The sequence below is a fragment of the Heteronotia binoei genome, chromosome 21 (genome assembly GCF_032191835.1).
Source record: "Heteronotia binoei isolate CCM8104 ecotype False Entrance Well chromosome 21, APGP_CSIRO_Hbin_v1, whole genome shotgun sequence".
Taxonomy (NCBI): domain Eukaryota; kingdom Metazoa; phylum Chordata; class Lepidosauria; order Squamata; family Gekkonidae; genus Heteronotia; species Heteronotia binoei.
This window is the reverse complement of record NC_083243.1, coordinates 137,289,392-137,312,983: the sequence shown is the minus strand read 5'-3', so window position 1 is coordinate 137,312,983 and position 23,592 is coordinate 137,289,392. Positions and strand designations below refer to the sequence as shown.

Here is a 23,592-nt window from a genome sequence, read left to right as displayed (position 1 = left end):
CGGAGGCCACCTTGCAATTATCTCCTAACATCTCCTGCAGGCACCTTTACAAAAGCCCCTTTGACAAAGCTATGGAGGAGAGGCACAGGGCCAGCCCTAGAATATCTGGTGCCCTAAGTAAAGATAACTTCTGGTGCCTCCCCCCCAATAACCAATTTTTGAAAACAGATGAATGTCACCATGACTTCCAGGCACTCTTATGGTGGAAGAGGCAGCCTCCAGTAGAATTATGTGCAACCAGCACCCCCCACCATTAAAAACATCAAGATGGACAAAAGATAAGAAAGCCAAGGGGATTCTGTTGTTAAGGCTTGGTGTAGGAGAGCCAATTTGGTGTAGGAGAGCCAGTTTGGTGTAGTGGTTAAGTGTGCGGACTCTTATCTGGGAGAACCGGGTTTGATTCCCCACTACTCCACTTGCACCTGCTAGCATGGCCTTGGGTCAGCCATAGCTCTGGCAGAGGTTGTCCTTGAAAGGGCAGCTGCTGTGAGAGCCCTCTCCAGCCCCACCCCCCTCACAGGGTGTCTGTTGCGGGGAGGAAGGTAAAGGAGATTGTGAGCCGCTCTGAGACTCTTCGGAGTGGAGGGCGGGATATAAATCCAATATCTTAAATCCAATATCAATATCTTCTAAAAACACCTGTATAATTGTACTTATGTGAAATCATGATTTGACAATTGCTTTACAGTTGGGAAGCATTTTCATCTGAAAAAGTAAGTGAACTATTCCATTTCCACTTGCTAAATTCTTAATTTAAACCAGTTATCTTCATTGTACTGGAATTAATCGCATTAACTATTATATTAAACCTTGATGAAAGGCACTCTGAGCCCTGCGCTCAGATCCTCACTCTGCCAAAGTTAACTGGCTGACCTTAGATCAGTCACTGTCTCATATTAATGTAATTTACAGTGTTGTTTTGAGGATAAAAAGGAGAAGAGAAGAACCATGCAATCCACCTTGAGCACCTTGGAGGAAGAGTGGGATAAAATGCACTAAATAAAGATGTACTTAAACAAACATTTATTAATTTGCCACCTTTGCTTAGATTTCCTTCCCCCACTAAAGTCTCCATGATGCCCACATCTTAGAATAATAGAATCATAGAGTTGGAAAGGACCTCCAGGGTCATCTAGTCTAACCCCCTGCACAATGCAGGAAACTCACAAATACCTCCCTAAACTCACAGAATCTTTATTGCTGTCAGATGGCCATCTAGCCTCTGTTTAAAAACCTCCAAGGAAGGAGAGCCCACCACCTCCTGAGGAAGCCTATTCCTCTGAGGAACCAACCACTCTGACGGTCAGAAAGTTCTTCCTAATGTTGAGCTGGAAACTCTTTTGATTTAATTTCAACCCATTGGTGCCGGTCCTACCTTCTGGGGCCACAGAAAACAATTCCATACCATCCTCTGTATGACAGCCCTTCAAGTACTTGAAGATGGTGATCATATCACCTCTCAGCTGCCTCCTCTCCAGGCTAAGCATGCCCAGCTCCTTCAACCTTTCTTCACAGGACTTGGTCTCCAGACCCCTCACCATCTTCATCGCCCTCCTCTGGACCCATTCCAGTTTGTCTATATTGTTCTGAAAATGTAATGCCCAAAGCTGAACACAATACTACAGGTGAGGTCTTACCAGAGCAGAGTAAAGCGATACCATCCCTTCACGTGATCTGGACACTATACTTCTGTTGATACAGCCCAAAATTGCATTTGCCTTTTTAGCCACCACATCACACTGTTGACTCATGTTCAATGTATGATCCACTAACACCCCTAGATCCTTTTCACACATACTACTGCTAAGACAAATCTCCCCCATTCTATAACCATGCATTGGATTTTTCCTACCTAAATGCAGACCTTTACATTTATCCCTGTTAAAATTCATTTCATTGGTTTTAGCCCAGTTTTCTAGCTGGTCAAAGTCATCCTGTATCCAGGTTCTGTCTTCTACTGTATTTGCAACCCCTCCCAATTTAGTATCACCTGCAAATTTAATAAGCATTCCCTCTATTCCTTCATCCAAATCATTTATAAAGATGTTGAACAAAACAGGCCCCAGGACAGATCCTTGAGGCACTCCACTTGAGGCACTCCTATCTCCAAGAGGATGAGGAACCATTCACAAGCACTCTTTGGGTGCGACCTGTCAACCAGTTGCAGATCCATCTAACGGTAACAGGATCCAAACCACGTTTTACCAACTTGTCAACAAGGATAGTATCTTGATCATTGAACACTATCAGTTTACCAATGATCACAAGATACAGTAAATGCTGCTAATTTCTGATTAATCCAAGTCAGCCTGAATCATTTGAATCAAAACACCTTCCCTGTGGAGAACAGAACATAGGGCTGCCAGGTCCAACTCAAAAATATCTGGAGACTTTGGAGGTGGAGCCAGGAGACTTTCCTATTTCCTAAAAAAAAAAAAAAAAATACAGCAGGGAAGTTCACCTGAATGCAATCTTCATTTCCTCATCCCCCCCCCCCAGCTGGCTTCTCTCTCTCTCACACACACACACACACACACAGCAGCCAAAATAAAGAGTTTGCAAGCCCACCCATTTGTGGACTCACTGGGACAATTTACTCACAGGAATTGGTGAATGTAAGCATCTGTTGCATTTCCACTTCTCCAGACTAGCAGGAAAACAGAGAGCAGCTTAAGGGGGTGGATTTTTACTCCAAACAAACACTTTTCTTCCTTTCTCACACATGCTTTACAGAGCCATGTAGCTCTGCCTGCTCATCCGGCACATATAGCTCTAGTCAGTCACACCTTCCAGAGACAATCTCCTTGGGCTTTTGCAAGGCAAGAAAAAGTTTCACCTTCTCCCCACCCCAAAGACAGATGAGCAGAGTAAGGTGCAAGCGAGTGTTTTCAATCCCCTGAGCTTTTGCAAGGCAACAGACTGTTTGATCTCTCTGGTGGGTTGCCAAGTCCAATTTAAGAAATATCTGGGGACTTTGGGGGTGGAGCCAGAAGACATTGGGGTGGAGCCAAGATCAAGGCTGTGACAAGCATAACTGAACTTCAAAGGGAGTTCTGGCCATCACATTTAAAGGGACAGCACATCTTTTTAATGCCTTCCTTCCATAGGAAGTAATGGATAGGAGCACCTTCTTTTGGGGCTCATAGAATTGGACCCCCTGGTCCAATCATTTTGAAACTTGAGAGATATTTTGGGGAGAGGCACTAGATGCTGTACTGGAAATTGGTGCCTCTACCTAAAAAAACAGCCCCCCCCCAGAGCCCCAGATATTTGTGGATCAATTCTCCATAGGGAATAACAGAGTTCCCAGCAGACATTTCCCTCCCCTCTCCCTGCTTTCTGATGACCCTGAAGTGGGGGGAGGGCCTCCAAACCAGAGGATCCCCTGCCCCCACCTGGGGATTGGCAACCCTACTCTCTGGGCTTTTGCAAGGCAAACACACACTCTGATCTCCTTGGGCTTCTCTCCACAGCCCTGAAGAGGCAAAATGGCCCAGATAGGCCAGTGCCTACTTGACCTAATTGTTAATCCTCCTCCTTCTCTCTCTCACACACACTTCCTGCAAACCTCAGACTGCTTTTAATCTATCTCAGATTCTTTTACAACTCTGAACATGAAGCAAACCCATTCTACCCAGTTTTCATGAAATAGGGTTGCCAGCCTCCAGATGAAGCTTGAAGATTTCCCACTTTTACAACTGATCTCCAGCTGGCAGAAATCAGCTTCCCTGGAGCAATGGCTGCTTTGAAGGTAGGGTTACCAGGTGTGAATCAATAAATATCTAGGGACTTTGGGGGTGGAGCTGGGAGCAAGGGTGTGACAAGCATGAATAAACTCCAAAGGGAGTTCTATCAATCACATTTAGAGGTACCACATACCTTGTAAATGCCTTCCCTCCATTTGGAAATAATGAAGGATAGTGGCACCTTCTTTTGGAGCTCATAGAATTGGACCCCCTAGTCCAATCATTTTGAAACTTGGGGAGTGTTTTGAGTAGAGACATCAAATGCAATAAGGAAAATTTGGTGCCTCTACCTCAAAAAAACAGTCTCCCTAGAGCTCCAGATTCCCACAGATCAATTCTCCATTATACCCTATGGAAATTGGTCTCCATAGGGAATAATTGAGTGCCCAGCAGACATCCCCCGCCCCGCTTTCTGATGACCCTGAAGTGGGAGGAGTGCCTCCTAACTGGGGGATCCCCTATCCCCAACTGGGGCTTGGCAGCCCTATTTGAAGGGTGTACTCTATGGCATTGACCATGCTAAGGTCCTTCCCCTCCCAAAACTCCACCCTCTCCTGTTTGAGAGAGCCAGTTTGGTGTAGTGGTTAAGTGTGTGGACTCTTATCTGGATGACCCGGGTTTGATTCTAATTCCCACTCCTCCACTTGCAGTTGCTGGAATGGTCTTGGGTCAGCCATAGCTCTCACAGAGTTGTCCTTGAAAGGACAGCTTCTGGGAGAGCACTATCAGCCGCACCTACCTCACAGGGTGTCTGTTGTGGGGAAGGAAGATAAACAAGACTATGAGCCACTCTGAGACTGTGAGATGGAGTGGAGGGCGAGATATAAATCCAATATTATCCTGGATCCACCCCAAAGTCTCCAAATACTTCCCAAGTACTTTCCAATAGACCTGGCAACCCTATCATGAAATAACAATGAAAATTCTTGCTTTATTCATAGTTTCATCCTCAAAGAATGCATGGGAGTCCTACATTTAATACAGGACACAGTACAAAGACATTAGTTTTCTTTCCCTCAGTAGTCCCTTTTGATCTCCAGAATGATAATATCATTGGACAGGCATAAACAAAAAGTCAGGTGATTTAGGAACTCCTGTGAGAAGGGAAAATCAGACAAATTTGTCCCCTCCTTTCTTTTCTTTATGAGCATCTCCATGAGTGATATTTAATGTCATACTGATATAAATAAAAATGTTCATACTAATCGAGATAAATGTTTGATATGTCCTTGGAGCAAAGTCTGGTCTTGTTCATATATTGTGGGTGATTGCATAGAAGTTTTTGATCTTCATTTTTTAAAAATACTGATTATAAACATATGCAGTCCCTTTTAACTTCTTATTGGGTCCATTAACCACATATTCCCATTTCCATCATTACAAATTTGTTAACAACCACAAAGATTTTAATTCCCAAGCACTGACACCATTCCTGTGATCATCCAGCTCTATCTAATGGTTAATGAAATCATAGGAAATTGCTGAGATGGTTAAAAAATTACTAGTATACTTCAGTGGAAGGATTCACACAAAGAAACTGCTTAGCAATGGTGTCAAACTTTTATTATATGTGTAACAGAGCACCGTGGATTTGGGGATATGCAGATCTTTTTGTTCTTGTTTTATCTTTTTAATGAGACAGTGATTTTGTTTGATTTTAATTGTCCTGAGTTTTACACTGTTTCTATATTTTGTACATAAAAAGGGCTCCTCTATCCTCCTTAAAGATAAGATAAATGTTCACAATCATTTTCTGAAGGTGGAATTTTCCATATATACAGCATCATTTAAAGCTGAAGACTTCTGAAAGCATTCCAGTGTGAAGATACTTTTAAACAGAGTGGACAATAAAACCCTAAATATCTTTTCATCTGAATATGTTATCATTACAATCTGATGTTTGTTGTGATTGTGAAAACTCCATGGGCTTTGACAGATGTAACACAAGGAATAAATTACATATTCTTTGAGACCAAGCCAGCAGAACACAAGACCTACATGTAAGCTATAGTTGTTTCCCACATGATTTGTGGCCCTGGGGGAAATTACAAACAACCATGGTTTGCTACCCATTCTTACATTTGGGAGGAATATCTGTGGACTACATAGGTCTCTCAACCACGGGGATGAGCAATGGCAAGCTATCTCTATTTGCCTCTTGCCCTGAAAGCCCTAAAGGATCATCATGAGTCAGCTGTGACTTAACATCACTATCCACCATCAAACATGCACTTAATGCAGACAGGAGAAAATATGTGCCTGAACAGAAAGAAGTTAGAGCTGTGGCAAACTGTAAATACTCTAATTCCAGAATAAATTTCAGAAATAGTCCTGGTTAAACTGGAATTAAAGTGTAGTGGAACACAAAATGAAGTGAACTCCAACAAAATAAAGGATGAGAACTTGAAAAATTGGCTCATTCTTAGCTTTCATAGGCAATAAGGAATTTAAGTCCTGAGTTAGTATACTGTATTCATCATTCGAAAATACTATCATGTGTTTTAAATCTTTACATGCTCTTTGCTTTTTTATTCTCCAAAGCAAAATGTTATATAGATGCACATGGTTAATAGTTGCAAACAAATCCTCTGTAAAATGATCCTTGAAGTGTGGCTCATCTCATAAAGCACATCAATTATTATAGAAGGCTTTTGAATATTGAGAGATGTTATAGTACCATATAAAGTGCTAACAGCCTTTAGGATGTTCCATTATATATTTTAGATAATACAAAGACTGTGAGTATATAGTAGCCATTTGTGTCAAGTGAGCTGATTTTCTTGCAGCGATATAAATGCTATTGTCGAGCACACATTCAGGAATAACGTACCAAAACTGCTCTTCTAGTGAGAGGCATGCAACACAATCCTTCACATAGTTATGCCCTTCTAAATCCATGGCTTCAATGAATTTAGAAAGGTGTAACTCTGCTGAGGATTGCGCTGTTGTTGCGAGCTTCACTCACAAGTGCTGTCAATCAGACACTTAAAGGAGATAATGATTTGGATAATTTCAAGCAAAAGGAGGAAAATATGGAGAATAATAATTCCAGCAGAAGAAAATTTAATGATCACAAACAGAAATTAGGTGTAGATAAACTATTAACCATGTGCATCCATATAACATTTTGCTTTGGAAAAACAATGCAGATCACAGTGCTTGAAGGAACATCTGGCCCATCTTATACCCTGCCTACTGCATTATGGAAATAAGGTGAAATTGTACTAAAGTGTTCCATTCACACAGCAATTCTGGACAGTACTAAAGCTGAAAATTAGCATATAGACATGCAGCCGGTGTTCCCCCTACACTGAGTTAGTGTGAGCTAGCTCAGTTTTTTAGCCTTCGGCTCACACATTTTTGTCTTAGCTCAGGAAAAATGGCCCTAGAGCAAACTAATTTATGCAGTAGCTCACAAAGGAGAATTTTTGCTCACAAGACTTCAAAGTTTAGAGGAAGCATTGCATGCAGCTACTGTTTTTACTAACAAGCATGTTAACTTATGCCTCAATAATAATCAGTGCACATAGCTGTCAATTTAGTAGCATCTACTAGGAAACACTCTCTTTCCTGCAGCTCTGAAGATGGCTGAAGAGGTTCAATATGTCCATTAAAATACCAAATTGAAGCAAATTGTTAAATGCAAAAATACCAGTGATTTTATAATTGAATTAACTTCTTTAAGTAAGAAAATCCTAGACTCAGAGATAACCACCAAATGAGACAAAACTTACAGAGAAGGCAGCTTGTTTCATAAAGATCAAAAGATGCATGCTTCAAAGCTCTGCAGGGTTATGAAATACACACAATTCTGCACAGCAGCAGCAGCTGCCTCAAGTTGGGGAATACTAAACATATACAGTGGAAAATCTTTATCATCTGCACAGATCATCTGATTTTAAAGAGAGAGTCCCTGGATGCACAGTGGAACCACCACGTGGATATCAAACTTCCTGGTTGTTTGGGACTGATTCAACATCACAGCAATCTTTTATACAACTGTGGAGATCTGAAAGTAAGCACGGACTAGCTAGGCTTCCCAACCCTCCCGCCCTGGCGGGGGACCCCAGGATTTCCACCCTCTTCCCCCGCTCCCCCCAAAAATGGAAGCGGGGGGAGAGGGGGGAAACGGTGCCGAGCCGCCAAATCCTGGAGCCGGCGAGGCCGCCACGCCGCTGCCACCCCCTCCCCGCCCACCACAGTTTCTCCTCCGAGATGGGCCCAGGCTGAGCCCATCTCGGAGGAGCAGCCAAGAGGCGGCAGCAGCGCAGGGGAGGGCGAGGCAGGCCAGGAGCATGGTGAGCCGCGAATCTGGGCCCTTCTAGGACCCGGACTTGCGGCTCGCCATGCTCCCGGCCCCAGAGGCGGAGCGGGCGAGGTGGCAGCGGCACGGCGGCCTCTTCTCTGCTTGCCGTGGCTGCTCCTCCAAGATGGGCTCAGGCTGAGCCCATCTCGGAGGAGCAGCCACGGCGAGCGGAGAAGAGGCCGCCGCGCCGCTGCCGCCTCTATTCTGCTCGCCGTGGCTGCTCCTCCAAGATGGGCTCAGGCTGAGCCCATCTCAGCAGCCACGGTGAGCGGAGAAGAGGCGGCAGCTGCGGGGCGGCTCGCCACGCTCCCCGGAGCCGTTTCCCCCCTCCCCCCTAGCTCCACCCCAGGTTCTCCTGGCTCCACCCCCAAAGTCTCCTGGCTCCACCCCCAAAGACCCCAGATATTTCTGGGGTTGGATTTGGCAACCCTACGACTAGCTGAATGAAGTAGTTGGGCCCAAACCAACAAACATCATGTTGGCTACTCTGTTGTTCTCTCGGGCAAGAAAAATAATGTTAAGTTGAAGTTCTTAGCTTCCTGGCCCCTTGGAATTTTGTACCCCTAGCCTCCAGCTGTTGGCAGTGCTACATTTGCCTACAGCAAGTCTAGCTGAAGCACAGTACAAATAAGCAATCTCAGAAAATTGTTACTGTAAGACTGAATTTTGAGAAACTTTAGGAAGGTGATGCCTAAAAGGTACAATTGTCATTCCTATAACTTTAAAAGTTCTCGTTGAAATTAAAAATAAAACCTCTGGCATAAAACGTATTAATTTAAAGACACTTGTTGATTCAACCTCCACCCCAGCTTCCTTACCCAACTTCCTTATATAATCCTTTATATAAAACAATTGAGATGGGTTGCATCCAGCTAGGGTGGCCATAATATCTGCAGGCCAGCCAGGGACACCTTGAGGGGGGAAGGAATGTGCCGGAAACAGGAAGTGACGGCACTTCCGGCGACGTCACTTCCGGTGACATCACGCCACCGCCGGAAACAGGAAGTGACATCACTTCCTGTGACATCATTTCCCCCGCGCCACCTGCCGGAAGCAGAAAGTGACCTCACTTCCTGTGACATCATTTTCCCCGCGCCACCTGCCGGAAGCAGGAAGTGACATCACTTCCTGTGACATCATTTCCCCCAAATGACATCATTTCCCCCAAATGCCACTGCCGGAAACAGGAAGTGACTTCACAGCACTTCCTGTGACGTCCCCAAAAATCCCCCAAATATCACCGCCGGAAACACCAAGATTATTTATAGAGAGGGAAAGGGGGAAATAAAGTTAAATAAAACTCTTTTTTTACTTTTTTCAAAGTGAGAAGACTAGAGAGAACGGGTTCCACGCTGAGAAGCCAGTCAGATTCCAGTGAGATTCCAGTGAGACTGTGCTGCATAATGCAGCCTATTTATTTTGTCCTGTTTGCTCTGTTGGCTCTATCTGCGCCACCTTCATCACTTTCGGGGTGTGGATCCCCCAGTGGGGTGGTCTCCCGACTCCCTCCGCCGGCTGTTTCTGATAGCCCTGATAGCCCTGCACCCCCTCTTTCATTTGATATGTGTCCCATGCAGATGCCACCCTCCCGCTGGGAGATGCTGCAAAATGAGCCCCCTTGAGGCTTATGGCGGCAGGGCTCGGGGGAAGCGAGCTAGACTGCTGTTCTTTTGAGGGCTTATAGAGTGTTTCGAGCCCATCCCTGTGGCATCGATCCCATCGTTGTGGGCCCCAGGGGGCCGGCGCAGCGGCCCGCCGAAGCAGCCTGTCACCAATAACACAGGTCGAGATGCAGGACAGGAACCCGGAAGTGACCGACAGGCTGCTTCAGTGGGCCGCTGCGCCGGCCCCCTGGGTTCCACAACGATGGGACCGATGCCACAGGGACGGGCTCGAAAAACTCTATAACCCCTCAAAAGAACAGCAGTCTAGCTCGCTTCCCCCGAGCCCTGCCACCATAAGCCACTGGGGGATCCACACCCCGAAAGTGATGAAGGTGGCGCAGATAGAGCCAACAGAGCCAACAGGACAAAATAAATAGGCTGCATTATGCAGCACAGTTGAGAAAGTGCCTTATCCCATATACTGATGAAGTAAATACAAGATTTGAGAACAAAATTGCACCAGAAGACACAAACACAAAGCTCCGTTACACTGAATCAGTGCTTGGGTCCACCAAAGTCAGTATTGTCTACTCCAGGGGTGGCCAGAGTTGCTTAACAAAAGAGCAACACAGAATAAAGGTCAGATGTTTGAGAGCCACAAGACATGAACATCGGATATTTGAGAGCCACGGAAGGAAGGAAGGAAGGAAGGAAGGAAGGAAGGAAGGAAGGAAGGAAGGAAGGAAGGAAGGAAGGAAGGAAGGAGGGAAGGAGGGAAGGAAGGAGGGAGGGAGGGAGGAAGGAGGGAGGGAAGGAAGGGAGGAGGGAGGGAGGGAAGGAGGGAAGGAAGGAGGGAAGGAGGGAAGGAAGGAAGGAAGGGAGGGAGGAAGGAGGGAGGGAAGGAAGGGAGGGAGGGAAGGAAGGAAGGAGGGAAGGAGGGAGGGAGGAAGGAAGAAAGGGAGGAAGGAAGGAGGGAAGGAGGGAGGGAGGAAGGAAGAAAGGAAGGAAGGAGGAAGGAAGGAAGGAGGGAGGGAAGGAAGGGAGGAGGGAAGAAGGGAGGAAGGAAGAAAGGGAGGAAGGAAGGAGGGAAGGAGGGAGGAAGGAAGGAAGGAGGAAGGAAGGAAGGAAGGCCAGCCGCCCCCTCCCGCCAGCGCCCCCCCTGCTTTCGGCCCCCTCCCTCCCTCCCTGCTTGCCGGCTTACCTTCTCCCAGGGCGTGGCCTCCCCTCTGGGCGGGCTGGCCAGGAGGCGCAGCGGCGGCTGGTGCTGGCGGCGCTGCTGGCGGGGCTGGCGGCGGCTGAGGAGGAGGCAGCCGAGCCCACCGACCCGGGGCCTCCCGCCACGCCACTGCTGCCGCCGGCCCGCCTCCCGCTCCAGCCATGGCCTCCGCCGCCGCCGAGGCCCTACACCAGCGAGAGGAGCCGGCGAGCCACGCGCACGGTCGGGGAAGGCGGCGAGTGAGGGACTGAGCGTCCCTGCGCGTGCGCACGGCGGTGTGGCGGGCCGTACGCCACCCACTCTCCTGGCCCCGCGCGTGCGCAGAGCCCGCTACACCGCCGTGCGCACGCGCAGGGACGCTCGGTCCCTCACTCGCCGCCTTCCCCGACCCCGCGCGCGGCCCGCCGGCTCCCCGCTGGCTAAACCAAGATCTCTAATGGTCCCGGTATAGCCAGCCCGGGAGGCGGGAATTGGGGGCCAGAATCGGGACTTTCCCGGGTGACCGGGACGATCTGGCCACCCTACATCCAGCACTAAAGCAGATTTGAAAACTGAAATTATTAGTACTTAACCCATTTAAAAACAGCAGTGGCTCTTGAAAAAACAAAGAACAATAATAGGTAGTGATTACTAAACGTATTTCAGAGCAGATTTGTTGATTTGATTAAACACCAAATCAGTAAAATAACTTGGAAAATAAGTTTACCTAGTTCCTGAAATAAAATAATCCTAGTGCAGGTAAATTGAAGAGGATTTGTCAAAGGTAATGCCTAACAGTTTAAGAAGTCCTGCCTCTGCTTGCCACCCAACCCAAGCATGCTTCCAGGCAGGGCTTTTTTTGTAGAAAAAGCCCAGCAGGAACTCATTAGTATGTGAGGCCACATCTCTGACATCACCAAATGTGCTAGAATATCTTTTATATTATAGCATTGCAAAAAGTCCATGTGTGTGTGTGTGTGTGTGTGTGTGTGTGTGTGTGTGTATAGCCATCCCAGAAAAAAACAACAAATTCCAACATACTACTTGATCACAAGAACCATCATGGTGTAGTGAAGAAAGAAAGAAAGAAAGAAAGAAAGAAAGAAAGAAAGAAAGAAAGAAAGAAAGAAAGAAAGAAAGAAAGAAAGAAAGAAAGAAAGAAAGAAAGAAAGAAAGAAAGAAAGAAAGAAAGAAAGAAAGAAAGAAAGAAAGAAAGAACAGACAGGGAAAAAGAAATATTGACAGAAAGACTGTCAGAAAGACAGACAGAGAGAGAGAGAGGAGTGGAAAATAAAGCAAATAGACAGAGAAAAAGAAAGACTGACAGAAAGAAAAAGAATGAATGAATGGGAGGGAGGGAGGGAGAAAGACAGAATAGGCATCATAGAATAGACATCAGATGTTTGAGAGCCGCAAGACATGAAAGTCAGATTTTGAAAGCTGCAAGAGAAAAAGGAAGGAAGGAAGGAAGGAAGGAAGGAAGGAAGGAAGGAAGGAAGGAAGGAAGGAAGGAAGGAAGGAAGGAAAAGGCAAACAGGGGAAAAGAAATATTGACAGAAAGACTGACAGAAAGAAAGAAAGAGTGGGAAAATGGAAAATGAAGCAGACAGAAAAAAAGACTGATGAAAGAAACAAAAGAAAGAAAGAGAGAGAGAGGGAGGGAGGGAGGGAGGGAGAAAGCGCGGCTGTGCCTCCGGAACCCCTCTGGCATGTGCGTCATCAGGAGGCCCCTGTGAAGGTGTGGCTGGGCCCCCTGAATTCCACCAGCACACATGATGTCGGGAGGCCCACATGAAGGCATGACTGGGCCTTCAGAACTGCTGGTGCGCACGACATCATGAGGCCCCCATGCAGGTGCGGCTGGGCCTCTGGAGTCCCACCGGCGCGTGTGACGTCGGGAGGCCCCTGCGCAGGCACGGCTGGGCCCCTGGAGTCCCGCTGGCACGCCCAATGTTGGGAGGTTCCCCAACAAATGTTGCTCGGCCCCCTGAGTCCTGCCAGCCATCTGGGAAGCGAACCAGAACACTGCGTTAGGCAGCCGGAATGGTTCCAGCTCAAATAAAGTTCTGCTTCCAGGGAACTCAGAAATTTCACAAAAGCTTACGAGGGATTTCATAAGGAAAAATCAGTAGCAAAAGAGCTGCTGTGGTATAGTGATTAACATGTCAGACAGGGATCTGGGAGGCTCAGGTTCAAACCACAACTCAGCCATGGTAACTTGCTAGCTGTCTTTGGGCCAGATATGCACTCTCAACTTAACCTACCTAACAAGATTGTTGTGATAATAAAATGGAGGAGAGGTGAATGATGAAGCCACTTTGGGTCCTCATTGAGGAGAAAGGCGGGACATACATGAAGTAAATAAATAATAGATAAATTGCCCTCTATTATTGATCTACATAGATCAAAGATCCACTTGTATGGTGATATCACTTTAAATTGGCATTGGCCAGTACTACAGGTGTTTGTGATTCTGATTCTTTCAGTTAAAAGACAGTGGGTGTAGGCAACTGCTGGGAGAAGCAATTCCAGCTACAAAGTGTTTGCACTATGTCTACTGAATGAATATAGACTGGAGCTTCCATAGCCAACACATATTCATGCCTGTAATGGGTGATTGGTTGTTTTCAGGCACTGTGGATCCATGTTTGATTTTTTACTTAACCTCATGCAAGGATTTCTATGCAGCTACAGGTGGAGCCTAAAAGTTGAAGAAAGTGTCTTCAAAGAAACTGGTCCTGAGCTTCTTGCTTTGGCTGCAGCTTTCTTTCCTTTGCGATTTCTTCAAGTTTATGATCCACTTCAGTATAATTTTGGATTAGGGCTTGGACTGTGCACTGATACTATTTATGGACATTATTTGTTTAATCACATGGAAAGTGCTTAATTGTCAGCCACACAATAAACAGGCAGCCTTCCCCTCTTTTCTGCCTGTTGGGGAGGAACAATAGAGGAAAGTCCAATAGGTGGGTAATTGAGTTTGTATATGGTGGTATCTTTGCTAGGGATGGGCATGAATCGGAAAAATTGAGATTTGTCCCTGTTGGTGGTTTGTGAGGTACCATGAACTGAGACAAATCCCTCCCACTTCATGAACAAATTTGGGTTCCTGAGGTTTGTGGATCTTCCCTCCCTCCTGGGGACAGCTCCCCGAGGCCAGCAGATTGGAAGGAGGGGGGAGATGTTCTCCCTCCTTTCTGCTGGCAGTGGCTTCCTGACCTGGTTCAGAGCTCTCCTTCCTTTTCCCCCAGTTCCCCTTTTCCACTTCTATGCCTCCTGCCACCAGACCCAGCGCATGGGGTTTTGCCAGCCAAGGCAGAACCCCAATGTGTGGCGACCCCCCTGGGAAAAAGTTTTAGCGTACACAAAGCGCGCATGTGGGGCATGATAACATCACCCAGAGTATTACTGATCTGGATAGACCATAAGAACATAAAAAGAGCCCTGCTGGATCAGACCAGTGGTCCATCTAGTCCAGCATCCTGATTTACACAGTGGCTAACCAGTTCCTCTGGATGGCCAAAAACAGGCCATAAAGACTGAGGCCTTCCCCTGATGTTGCCTTCTGGCTCTGGGATTCAGAGGTTTAGTGCCTCTAAATCTGGAGGTTCAGCTCAGTCACAATGGCTAGTAGCCATTGATAGACTTAACCTCCATGAATCTATCTAAGCCTTTTTTAAAGCTGTTTACTCCTGTGGTCATCACTACATCCTCTGGCAGTGAATTTCACATTTTAATCACTCTCTGTGTAGAGTAGTATTTCCTATTGTCCATCCTGAACCTACCACCCATCAGCTTCATTGGATGCCCATGAGCAGTGTTCCCTTTAAGCTGAGTTAGTGTGAGCTAGCTCAGTTTTTTAGTCTCTGGCTTATACATTTTTGCCTTAGCTCAGGAAAAATGGCCCCAGAGCAAGCTGATTTATGCAGTAGCTCACAACTTTAATGCCAGTAGCCCACAAAGAAGAATTTTTGCTCACAAGACTCCACAGCTTAGAGGGAGTATTGCCCATGAGTTCTAGTATTTGGGGAGAGGAAGAAAAAAACCCTTCATTGTCAATTCTATCCCATGAATAATTCTATAAACCTCTATCATATTCCCCCTTTGTCATCTCTTTTCTGAACTGAAAAGTTTCAGACTCTTCAACCTTTCCTCATAGGGAAGGTACTCCAATCCCCTAATCACCTTGGTTGCCCCCCTCTGTACTTTTTTCAGCTCTATACAGGGGTATTACAATGTTATTCTCTCTCTCTCTTTTTAGACTAACAACCATCTTTAATGGACAAAAATTAAATACACAATGGACTGAGAAACTGGAGGAGGAACATTAGGAAAAAAAGAGGTTTCTACTAGTCTTTTAACTCCTTTAGTCTTTGGATGGCAGATTTTACTGTCACTGCTGATGTAGTGTTGTATGTCCAGGCATCACTAGCCACTGTTTTCATACAAGAGCCGCAATGCCAGATACCCATAGGTTTCCTCTTCATTTTGGTCTTGCCACAGAAGGAGCAGGTACACTGGCTGCTGACTAATTTCAGTCTTCTTCACCATCTTCCTCAGGGAAGCTCCACATTGGGTACACACAATACCAACTTTCTTGGTGCGCTTGGCCATCTTGCTACCACTATAGGCCACTGTGCACCAATATTGGCCATTTTATTCTCAGTTTCAATGGTCTGACTCAGTATAAGGCAAAAACATCTGGAGAGCTACCGTTGGCCAGCCCTGTTCCTAGTCCATGGTACTAGCTCTGATTCTGAAGCCAAAACACAGATTACCAGGCTCCTCAGGAACTCTTGATGTAGTATATGTTGAAGTGCTTCCTGACCCTCTGATAATGTACAGATTGCCATCTGAAATGGTGCCAGAAAAGTCTGGGGCTTCATGCACTCAAAAATATTACATTAACAACAGGCAAAGTTCATGCCTGCTATGTATGAGGGGCTGGGATTTGTCAAGTGCGTCAGAGGGTCATCACTGGTCTGACTCATAGCCAAATAAGATTTAGTAGGTATATAATGTTAGAGTTTGCTTTTGTTCATTGTTGTTCTGGGCAAGCACCCTACTTATAGGTCTTGGCAGAGCAACCAGGATATATCCTCTATAGAATTACACTGCACTCTATTTAGGTATTTGATTAATTGGATTAATTCTGTATGCTGAGAACTAGAATGGACATGTTTGAGGATTTCTGCATTAATAGTTTCTAATTCTAATAAATAAAATAATAATTCTATCTAATAAGTAGTTTGTAAGGTAAGGCCACTGTCTGGTTGTCTCTTTCAGTCTTAGTGCGGGTCCCAGGCCTTCCTGGACCTTGAAATTCCCCAACAGATCCTTATTTCAAGATATTGTTCCTTATTCATTCTTTTCAGAAATACCTAGGGAAGAGAGACAGTATACCCCCTAAAAGCAGCTTTAATTTAACCTATTGCAAGGACAGTTTGTTCTAATAAAGTATTGTTAATGTTCTAACACACACAAGGCATTATTTTCTTATGGTCCTGTATTGTGTTATTCATTTCAGAGCACCTCATGTCTGTAGTTCTACTTGTATTCAGTGTTATGTGGGACTCAGCTTCAAGCTAAACCACATGACACACCATTTAGTTTTTCAATGCTTTGGGCTGCAGTTATAAGAATACTTATACAAAGCAAGCCCCATTGGGTCTTGGTTCCAAATAAATGTACATAGGATTAGACTTCTTGCTTGCCTTAGCTATCTCTTTTCTCCTTGCATATGCTACTGAGTGATATAAAAAGCCAATATACCTCTGAGATTAAATTTGGTGTGGTAGCAGATGGTTCATTCAAATTCTCCTACTGCCAAAGAACCAACAACATACATGACATTTCAACCCTTTTATCTCAAACACACTTCACTAATTAGGATGGCTGGATCTTGGATTTAATAGCTATAGACAAGCAGTTTAGATTGATTTATCTCCTGCTGGTGGTAAAAACTACTGATTGGACTTCACTAAATGAAAATCCACTTTCTATCTGATCTGGATATACTGTAACTCTTTGAATTCACTGAACATCTGTCTTTCTTTGACGATCATCTTCAAAATTGTATGCTTTCTTTTCCTTGTAATAAATGTTCATAAAAGTGATAGGGGTGGTGACCATATGTGTTTTAACAATTTATTAATAACATATGGTTACAATATTTAATTGTCTCTTTTCTATACTAACCCATATGATATTTCAGTCTCCCCTCCCTCCAGTATTTGATTTCCCCGAAGTTATAAATTTAAATTCAATTATAAAGGTACCGCTAACCAATCAAAGTTCAATATTTTTCTTCTCTCACTAATACTACAAAATAGTCCAATGTCTTTTTACATTCCACTCTTTCTCCATATATCCTTTAAATTTCTTCCACTCCTTTTTGAATATATCTAAATCATAGTCTCTTAAAGTTTTAGTTAATTTGTCCATCTCACTCCATGATAAAACTTTCACAATCCAATCCCATTTCTCTGGTATTTTTCTCTGTTTCCACAGCTGCGCATACAATGTCCTAGCAGCTGAGAGCAAGTACCAAATTAAAGTCCTGTCTTCCTTTGGAAATTTTTCTAATTGTAATCCAAGCAAATAAGTCTCTGCAGTTTTCTTAAAGTCATAACCCAAAATTTTGGAGATTTCTTGTTGTATCATCTTCCAAAATTCTTTTGCTTTTTCACAAGTCCACCACATGTGAAAAAAAGGAACCTTCATGTTTTCTACATTTCCAACATCTATCCAACATCTTCTTACTCCAGGATGGTGACCATATGGACACTGGCTTTGAAAATCTTAACACTTTCATTATCATGCCAACACTAATAGAAAGTCTTTTTAAATCCCAGTCACAAAAATGGGAACAATCTACATTCTCTGTTATAATGCATATAAAACAGTCTTCATGTTCCTCAAAAAGAATTTTACGTACTGCCCATCAACATAAAATCTTTATACTGAAATACAAGCTTATAGAAATGATGCTCATTCAGGACACCTCATTCTACCTTTGTTGCTATAACAAATGCTGTTATAGTCTCAACCAGTGATAGGTCCATCCACATATTATCTACTCTGTTCTTGTTTTCCCCTGTGAAAACCACTTTATTCTTCACCTTAATACATTCTCCTGGGGGGGGAGGGGGGGCTCCCTCTTGGGTATCCTGCCCCCCCCAGGGAAAGTGTATGCGCAATACATAGCCTCTCCTTCCCGGTGTAGTGAACGCTGCGTGGTCACTGTCCGGCTATGCCTGGCAGATGGTCACTACAATGGCCTCTCCTGCATTACTGCATCTGTGGCAACACCTTCCCACTGGTCCCCCCCCCCCGTTTCTCACGGAGTTTGCCATGTCATGGTGCGACCGAATGTCCGGTGGTATAACCGGATGGGCAGGCTGGGCTCACCAACCTCGCCAGCCAAGAGAAGGAAAACTCTAACATCAAACCCGGGCAGATAGAGCTTGTTAATGTAACACCTACCACCTGGAGGACTCGCTGCCGGCGTCCCGGCTTACTGGGCCATGGCAGATGACCTCAAGGTGAAAGGGTGGAGCCAGTACTGCGCACACTGTGCTTCACCTAAAAATTCCTCTGTGCAGGCCTGAAGGGCATATCCACATCCACAACCCACAACACACCAAGTCCTGCAGCGATGGGCAAAGGGCAAAACGGCAGGTGGAAGATGCCACTGGAAGCCGCAGTCCCGATCCTGCATGTAGGCGGTTCAGGGTATTGGTCGCCTGATGCTGACCCGGAGACGAAAGCATCTTTCGGCAGCACACTGAATGACCAAGCAGCCTTATCTAGGGACAGCACTGCTTGCTCCACACGGAGAGGGGCCTAGAAAAGGTGGCCTAAACAAAGCTCGTCTCCCCCACCCCAGTTGGCTAGCCGCGGTCAACGGGCATCCTTACTTGCGGTCAAAAAATAACAACAAAGAAAAGGCATGCACCTGCCTCACAAAGTGTGCAAAGACTTAAGCTTGCGTGTTGGAACATCAGAACCATGCTTGACACAGTAGACAGTGGTCGCCCTGAACGACGCTCTGCTCTAGTTGCCCACGAACTTCTCAGGTTGAATATTGACATAGCAGCTCTCAGTGAGGTCCGTTTCCCTGAGGAAGGTAGTCTTCAAGAACATGGTGCTGGCTTTACCCTCTACTGGTCGGGTAAGTCAAAGGCTGAGAGCCGCCTTTCTGGCGTTGGCTTCATGGTCAGGAACTCCATTGCCTCCAAACTCAAAATCCTGCCAACAGGTCACTCAGATCGCATCATGTCCATGCGCCTCCCACTTCAAAACAAGCAGCATGCAACACTCTTCAGTGTGTATGCCCCAACCCTTCAAGCAGATCCTGCAGAAAAGAACAAGTTCTATGCTGATCTACGCAACCTTGTACGGAAGACCCCTACAGAGGACAAGGTGATCATCCTTGGTGACTTCAATGCCAGAGTAGGTAAAGACTCGGAAGCCTGGAAAGGAGTACTTGGGAAACACGGCATTGGCAACTGCAATGATAACGGGCGCCTCCTGCTAGAATTCTGCACGGAGCACCAGCTCACCATCACCAACACAATCTTTCAGCAGAAGAACAGCCTGAAGACAACCTGGATGCACCCATGGTCCAAGCACTGGCACCTTATTGACTACATTCTGGTGTGCCAGAGAGACCTTCGAGATGTCTTACACACCCGAGTAATGCCCAGTGCGGAATGTCATACGGATCATCGTCTTGTACGCTGCAATCTCCGTCTTCACTTTAAACCCACACCCAGGAGAGGAGGTATCCCTCAGAGGAAGCTTCAGGTTGGCAGCCTTCAGTCAGCCGAAGTTAAAGCTGCCTTCCAGGCAAAACTCCAGTCAAGAATTGAGGACCCCAGTTGCCCCACAGACCTTTCTCCAGAAGCACTCTGGGAACACCTAAAAACTACCATCCTGTTGATCTCTGAAAAAGTCCTTGGGTTCTCCACAAGGAAGAACAAGGACTGGTTTGACGAGAACAATCAAGAGATCCAAGAATTACTAGCGAAAAAGAGATCTGCCTACCAAGCACATCTTGCTCAGCCCTCCTGTCCCGGGAAAAAAGCAATCTTTCGCGCTGCATGTAGCATCCTCCAGCGCAAGCTTCGAGACATTCAGAACGAGTGGTGGACCAAGCTTGCAGGGAGAACCCAGCTGTGTGCAGACACTGGTGATTTAAGAGGGTTCTACGAAGTCCTGAAGGCAGTATATGGCCCATCATATCAGGCTCAGAGTCCCTTGCGTAGTGCAGACGGCCAAGTGCTCCTCACAGACAAGGCATCCATACTGAATCGGTGGTCGGAGTATTTTCAGGCTCTCTTCAGTGCCAACCGCGTAGTTCAAGATTCAGCAATCCACCTCACCCCACTTCAACTAGTGAAAACAGAGTTGGATGAGATCCCCACCCTAGAAGAGACTGTTAAAGCCATCAAGCAACTGAAAAGTGGCAAGGCAGCGGGAGTTGATGGAATCCCACCAGAGATCTGGAAGCATGGGGGCACAGTACTACATAGCACACTTCACAAAGTACTTGTCACCTGGACTTTCGCGATGCAATCATCATCACTCTACACAAGAACAAAGGAGAAAAGTCAGACTGCTCCAACTACTGGGGGATAACCCTGCTCTCCATCGCAGGCAAAATCCTTGCCAGAATACTCCTGAACAGACTGGTGCCCACCATTGCAGAAGAACTCCTCCCAGAGAGCCAGTGCGGCTTCAGAGCTAACAGGAGCACCACCGACATGGTATTTGTTCTCAGGCAGCTCCAAGAGAAATGCAGGGAACAGAACAAGGGTCTATATGTGACTTTTGTCGACCTTACCAAAGCTTTCGATACCGTTAGCACGAAAGGCCTGTGGCAAATCTTGGAACGTTTAGGATGTCCCCCAAGGTTCCTCAGCATGATCATCCAGCTACATGAAGACCAGCGAGGCCAAGTCAGACACTGCAACGACCTCTCGGAGCCCTTCCCAATAGGCACAGGTGTAAAGCAAGGCTGCGTTCTCGCACCAACTCTCTTTACGATCTTCTTTAGCATGATGCTTCAAAGAGCCGCAGTAGATCTAGATGATGACGATGGTGTCTACATCCGCTATCGCACTGATGGCAGCCTGTTCAACCTGAGGCGACTAAAGGCTCACTCCAAGACAATGGAAAAACTCATCCGAGAGCTACTATTTGCTGATGATGCTGCACTCGTCTCCCACTCGGTATCAGCTCTGCAGCATATGACGTCCTGCTTTGCAGAGGCTGCCAAGCTATTCGGCCTAGAAGTTAGTCTGAAGAAGACAGAAGTTCTCCACCAGCCTGCACCCCAGGAAGATTATCACCGTCCCTGCATCGCTGTGGGTGAATCAGTTCTGAAGACAGTCCAGCAGTTCAGCTATCTAGGGTGCATCATCTCCTCAGATGCCAAGATCGACAAGGAGATTGACAACAGGCTGGCAAAGGCAAACCGTGCATTTGGCCGACTGCACAAAAGAGTGTGGAGCAACAAGCATCTGAAGAAAGGCACAAAGATCAATGTTTACAAAGCAGTTGTGATGACAACCCTCATCTACGGCTCCAAATCGTGGGTTTTATACCGTCATCACCTGCGACTCCTTGAGCGCTTTCATCAGCGCTGCCTTCGCACCATCCTCAACATCCACTGGAGTGACTTTGTGACCAACACTGAAGTCCTCAAGAGGGCGGAGGTTACATGCATCGAAGCACTGCTGTTGAAGATGCAGCTGCGCTGGGCAGGGCATATTTCTAGGATGGAAAACCACCGCCTTCCCAAGATTGCTCTGTATGGTGAACTTTCCACCGGCCATCGAAATAGAGGGGCACCAAAGAAGAGGTACAAGGACTCCTTGAAGAAATCCCTTGGCACCTGTCGCATCAACCATCACCAGTGGTCTGACCTAGCCTCAGATCGCAAAGCATGGAGGCACACCATCCACCAGGCTGTCTCTTCCTTTGAGAACGCACGCATAGCTGGTCTTGAGGACAAAAGGAGATTGAGGAAGAATCGCACTGCTACAGCACCAACCCCAAATCAGACTTTTCCCTGCAGCCACTGTGGCCGGATCTGCCTGTCCCGCATTGGTCTTGTCAGCCACCAGCGAGCCTGCAGCAGACGTGGACTACTGCACCCTTCTTAAATCTTCGTTCGCGATGTCAAGCCGAGAGAGAGAATACATTCTCCCAAATTCTGGTTTGGAAATCATATGAAAATGTTATGGCTACTGCATATATCTGCTGCCAGTAAAACATGGTATCATCATCAATTGTGGATAATTAACAGAAATAAATAGGCAACAGGTATGACATTATCACCACTGAACCAGATTTTGGAATGGAATGTCAATTGTATGCTGTATATCAATTGTATTCTCAATTGCATGTGAAATGCCTTGTTTATGTTTACCATATTTATACTCCATTTTTCTCCCTAATGGGAACCCAAATTGGTTTACAACATTCTCCTCCATTTTATCCTCATTCATAACAACCCCATGAAGTATGTTAGTTTCTTTAGATATTTCTATCTCACTTTTGTTCCCAGTGGGAGTTTAAATTGCAGGAAGGAAGGCTTATTTCATTCTCTCCTTTTATTCTTGCAACAACCCTATGAGGTAGGTTAAATTAATAGAGAGTAATTGTCTTCAGATCATCCAGCAAGTTTCAATGGTAGAGTGGGGATTCAAACCTGTGTCTCCAAGTTCCTTGTGTAACATTTACTTATTAAACTAGGAGTAAGGCCCATTGTGGGGAAAAAAATACAACGGGCTTTAGAAGGAGGCTCTGGGCAAGTGCCTGCCACCCTTGCTGTCTTCCCACCCACCCAAGTGAAGGCATTAACTTCCCCCCCCACCTCAAGGGAAGCTTATCTCTGTTATCTAGAGAGCAGTTGTAAATCTGAGTGATCTCCAGTGGTTCCCTAGGAGGAAATGGCATTGTACCTGTCTGAGGTTCCACCCCTCCTCAAACCCCACCCCTTAAATATCCACGAATTTCCTACCCTGGAGTTGGCAACCTATCTCCTTCCCTTTATCTGCCCCTCTGACTTCAGCTTTTCATCTCCTTCCCCCTCTCTGCTGCTTCTACATAGGTTGTCTTTTTCCACAGTAGGGGCTGAAGAATCAAATCAGTTTACATAATTCTCTTCTGCCCCCTTTGATCTGAACAACAGCCCTGTGAGGCAGTTTAGGCTGGAAGTCTGTGACTGGTCTGAAATCAGTCAGTCAGCTTCCACAGCAAGGACCTGGGTCCAGCAGACCCCATACTGAAGCCCTAACTCCTATGCCCTCCTCAAAGTCTACCACAGAATCTCCAGGAATTTCCCATCAACATGGAAAGATACCACTGAAGGCCTCTGGGCGAGTGTCTGCCACCCTTGCTGTCTTTCCACCCACCAAAGTGAAGGCATTTACTCCCCACACACACACCTCAAGGGGAGTTGATCTCTGGCATCTGGAGAGCAGTTGTAATTCTAAGTGATCTCCAGCCCTCACCTGGAGATTGGCAACAGTGGTTCCCATGAGGAAATTGTTGGTTTGGAGTCTTTGGCATTGTACCTCTCTGAGGTCCCACACCTCCTCAAACCCTGCCCTCTCCAGGCCCAGCCCTTTAAATCTCTAGGAATTTCCTAACCTGAAGTTGGCAAGCCTATCTCCTTCCCTTTATCTGACCCTCTGACTTCAGCTTTCCATCACCTGTGTCCTCCCTGCA

At 46.0% G+C, this 23,592-nt stretch overlaps 1 protein-coding gene and 1 pseudogene across 2 annotated transcripts in view; both read right to left on the bottom strand.

Annotated features, from left to right (window-relative positions):
• The window catches only part of SPON1 (spondin 1), a 686,539-nt gene that overhangs the window by 565,323 nt on the left and 97,624 nt on the right, over window positions 1-23,592 (bottom strand). The gene's annotated exons all lie outside the window — the stretch shown is intronic.
• Window positions 15,177-15,465, bottom strand: LOC132589443 (large ribosomal subunit protein eL43-like; annotated as a pseudogene).